General features: G+C 45.1%; 1 long non-coding RNA gene across 2 annotated transcripts; it reads left to right on the top strand.

Moving 5' to 3' along the window:
* Window positions 1–865: 865 nt before the first annotated feature.
* Window positions 866–4,183, top strand: LOC123097458 (uncharacterized). 2 transcript variants are annotated; one of them, XR_006447221.1, is made up of 5 exons: window positions 866–1,413; window positions 2,258–2,467; window positions 2,641–2,867; window positions 3,563–3,644; window positions 3,738–4,183. It is a non-coding gene; the product is annotated as an uncharacterized lncRNA (long non-coding RNA). The 2 variants fall into 2 exon arrangements; XR_006447220.1 differs by having other exon boundaries at window positions 866–2,467.
* Window positions 4,184–4,662: the final 479 nt, after the last annotated feature.

Raw genomic sequence — 4,662 nt, 5'->3', positions numbered from 1 at the left:
TTCAAATTAACAAGTTCTCGCTTGTCGTGGCAATGCATCCATATTGGAAAATTGGAGACACTGTTCTACTCATGCTCTACCCATGCACAGCAGGGCTCTTCCTTTTCATTGACGAGATGCCGAGTCGCGGTGATCAAGCTGCTTCCAGCGGCTAGTTGTGGTTGTTGGTCTCAGCCTCTTACAATGTGCTAGCTGTTACTATATTAAGTATGTAGGTATGGACCATATGGTTGTTGGTCCTTAGCCTCTTAAAATATGATAGTTGTTACTATGTTAAGTATTTAGATATGGACCATATGATTGTCAAAACCATGTTATGAAGATCTTCCTTTCGTCGAATAGTGTAACCACTATCTCTCTCTCTATATATATATAGGACAGGACGTGGCTTTTTTGCTCCTAGGTGCATATGCACCCATTGTCGAAAACACACATTTTGAAAAGTTGAAAAATTCGGAATAAAAATCCCGCGTGTATATCCGGACATTTTATGTCCGTTCACAAGGTTTCGGTGAAAAACGACGTTTTTTGTGTCTTGTGTAAAAAAGATAAAGAAATGCCTCGTGAATAGTTAGAATGAAGCATCAGAAATTGTCTTTTTTACACAAGCCACAAAAAACGTCGTTTTTCACCGAAACCTTGTGAACGGGCATAAAATGTCCGGATATACACGCGGGATTTTTGTTCCGAATTTTTCAATTTTTCGAAATGTATATTTCGACAATGGGTGCATATGCACGTAGGAGCAAAAGGGAATATATGTATAGGACAGGAGGACAGGGCCAGTAACACAATAATATTCTGTTACTCCTGTCCCCTATATAGGCCCGATGGTGAGCTCCCGAACCAGAAAAACAAACCGGCCCAGCCCGCACCCCCACCACTCTCTCCTCTCTCACTCGTTCCTAATCTCTCCAACCGCACACACCACCCGCCGCCAGCCCCAACTCTCCGGCAACCCGCCTCCCCCCGCCACCCACCTCCGGTGACGCGCCGCACCCAGCACTTCCCACCTCCGGCGACGCGCCACGACCACCGCACCCTTCCTCCTCCCTCGTGCCGCGCGCTGCCCTGAACCCTGCCTCCTCCCTCGCACCACCCCCACTGCCCCCCGAGCGTGTCCGTCCCTCCACGGATCCAAGCTCGCGCGCCACCGCCCCTCCCCCCACGCCGAGCTCGCACGCCACCGCCGCCGGCACCCCCAACTGGCCGCCCCTCGTCAGTTTGTGCGTTCCATCCACACCAAAATCGCCGTCCCCAGCTTCCCGTGGATCCCTGCGCGCCGCCGCCCACCAGAAGGATGCTCTCGTGCTCCCCGATGCCGCTTTCTTTAAGCATTCATGCGCTCCAAAAGTCAACACGACACAGCTGCTTCCTTCGGCAACACCTCCTACCGGCGCCGGCGATTCTGAGGTTACCTCGTTAGTAGTTCAACTTTGCTAAATCCTGTAGTTAACCATTGCTAAAAATCATCTTAGAAATTATCTCGTTTAAATAGTTCACCTTTTCTAAAAACTGTAGTTCTCTGGTTAGAAAAACAATAGTTATCTCTGCAAAAAAGTATGACAATCTTTTGGTAAAGTCTCAATTTCTTCTCAGTTTTAGTGTACGCTCGCTGGCGATGCGTCCAGCATGCTTGCGGTGATAGCGCCATAGTGGCCACCACTAATGTCATTGGCGGCCAGCATGCTTGCACAAAAAATAGCTAGCTAGGTGTACAGGATCGTCTATTTTATCCCCTGAAACAGGGTGCTCAGGACGTCTATTTTATTTTCTGAAACACTAGCTAGGTGTTCCCAGTTCAGTACATGGACTACCATCAGCTCTAGTTGCTGCTTCCTGCCACCAACGAATTGCGCAAGTTCAAAGAGTGTCGCATGACAAATTCAAAAAGTGTTGTATGGCAAGTTCAGAATTTTGGTTTCGTGAGAAGTGTGATTTTTGGACAATATTTTGTGCAATTCATTTGTTCATCTTCAGAACTTGGAGATGTGAAGTCTACTTTTTTCTATGACGAAGGTACACATGAGCTCCATCTCCAATGGTTATCCGCCCTAGTGCTTCAAAGATGCTTATTTTGTTTTCCCCGTGACGCAGCGAGGATGATAGTGACGACACTTGCAAAATTGTTTTCTGTGTTGCTATGTTGCCAGTCCAAAGTGTGGTGAAGATGTAGTCCTGGGTGTGTAGATGATGTGGTGTGTGTCTGGTTGTGTGTGTGTGCATGATGATTGGTGGCTGTTGTGTGTGTGTGCAGGGTACGTCCGGCGACAGCGGGTAGGCGGCAAGTGTACTGGTGAGCAGCTACTGAACTGATTCTGACACTGCAACATTAATCCACTCTGCCTCCTCCGACGAGTTCTTCACTCCAAGTTCTCCCATGAGGTCGTCTCTGGTTTGAGAAAGATCATTCAACTTCCAATCTATTTGGACTGATAGTTCAACTTCTTCTGTACAGAAGGTTCAGGTAAGTTTTGTACCTGAAAATGCACATATTTGGAGTATGCGAATATATATATGCACATATTTGAAGGTCCATCTGTCTTACGTTTGCCGTCTTTTTTGCTAATGTCTACAGTACTTGTTGGGAAATTTTGGTAGTTCATTTTGCTTATATCTGCATGTTGTCTCTTCCTGCAGGACCCAACCCAACCAGCGTCGCCATGGCATGGCGCCTACTGGCGAAGGACCACCACCTACCCGACGACGTGCCCAAACCCGCCGACGAGGCCTGCCACCCCAAACCTCCTCCTTCCTCCTCGCATCGGGATGAGCAAGATCCAGCCGACGCCTGAAGCCCATCCCACCATTGTACCTCCCCCTTCCCCTCGCTGCACTGACCGGTGTGCCACAGCGCCGCCGCCAAGGTAAACTTCTTTCCTCCCATCGCCGCCCCTGCATCTCCTAGACGAGATGATTGGTTCGATGACTTCTTCATCGGTATTTCGAATCAGGCTGTGACACATGCGTTGCACAGTAGGTGTTTGCAATAATGCATGCGCCAAAGAAGCTTATTTTTTGTTGTTTTTATTTTCAGCTGAAAAATGAGAAAGAATTTCATTTTGGTTCCTCTGTGGTGCTTGAGATAAATTATAATCAGTTCATGTGCGTTCGCGCGAGAAGTTCCCTTATGAAAAATAAATCAAATAGTCCGTGCATAGTAAAAGGGAACATTTACAAAGAAAAATGTACTGAAAGTACATTTATCATATTTTGTGAAGTTCTAGAAAAAGAAAAGGAAAAGGTCAAGCAAAACCAAAAGGTTCAGAAATAGGGCCGTTGTTGGTCGCCTGGGTCAGTTCATGTGCTACCATTGGAGGAGTTTAAAAAATCAGAACTAGTGCATTACCATAAAATTCTGTAGTTTTGTGTGTGTGCTGCTACAAATATGAATGATTTTTTCCCAATCATATTAGTACTGATGCAATCACCTAAAAATAAGTTGAAGAAAAATTCTGTAAGTTTGGTGCATGTGCTGCTACAAAAATCTGTTGTATGTCTGTGTAGCTACTGTATGTCTTCTGAATCATGATGCATGATATTCTTTGGTACATGTCTTCAGTGCGCGTATGGAAGGCCGAGAAGTTCTATTGCTCGTATACGCCAAGTTCAGAGAAGTTGCCGCCAACGGCGCCGGAGCAACGGTCAAAATCAAACTCAGTTTTAGTTTGTGCATGAGTTTTTTTACATCAATTTGTGCATATGTGTTAATTGGTGGCTGGCGTGTGTGTGTGCAGGGTACTATAAGTATTAGACGGCAAGTGTATTGAGGTGAGCAGCAAGACGAGGCGTGAAGCATGCCATCATGTGTATGCGGCGAGCTGCTACAACACTAGTGCGGCTACTGTCACAGATGAACTTGGCTGGTCGAAGCTGCTTGTACTAAACATGTGTGTCTGTGTTATCTTTGGTAGTCAATGATGCAGACTAAACATGTGTGCATGTGTTATCATAGGCAGTCAATGCTTGTAGCTGCTTGGGGGGACGCAAACAGTACATGTTAATTAGTCTTGGTTTGTGGTTAGACATGCAAACAGTACATGTGTGTACTGTTGCTCTTGCTTATTAAAGCCTGCATCGATAGTTAATCTTGAACTGGATGTGTTATTCTATGTTAGGTGAATGAAGCCTCGGGGCCAGCAGCCACCTGCGCTACAGAATACAAGTGTTTACAGTTTGCTCACTAGAATGTTGAATGAGACCACATCATTATTACTCAAAAAACTCAATTTGTATTTGTTCAGAATTGTTCTCTGTATCCGTGGCAAAGAATGATTTTTTTCTGGTTTAATGCAATCCTCCTATGGAAGCGCTAAAACGCGCTACCTGTTGAACTGATGCAGAACACAAGGAGCAGGACCAAGTGTGCTGGAAGTTTTTTTTTGTACCCATGTGCGGAAGCACTTTATTTTTCTGATAATTATTATTGTGTTCATGTGGGTGCTTGAAAAGTTATGTACAAGAATAGGCCGATGATTTTTGTGGTGAGGTCGGTGCTATGGATAATATGATTCGTGTACATGTATTATATGTGTCGAAACAATTTCTGTCAGATGATGAAAGTACAAATGGTTTGAATTAAAAATATTGATTAGTACGAGATAAAGATGGTGGTCCTTTCGGAATAAAAGAAATGGCAGAAATTCAAATTGTAAAAGTTCA

Source organism: Triticum aestivum, chromosome 4D (genome assembly GCF_018294505.1).
Source record: "Triticum aestivum cultivar Chinese Spring chromosome 4D, IWGSC CS RefSeq v2.1, whole genome shotgun sequence".
NCBI classification, from domain to species: Eukaryota; Viridiplantae; Streptophyta; class Magnoliopsida; order Poales; family Poaceae; genus Triticum; species Triticum aestivum.
Note: the sequence above shows the minus strand (reverse complement) of the source record. Positions and strands in the feature narration are given on the sequence as shown.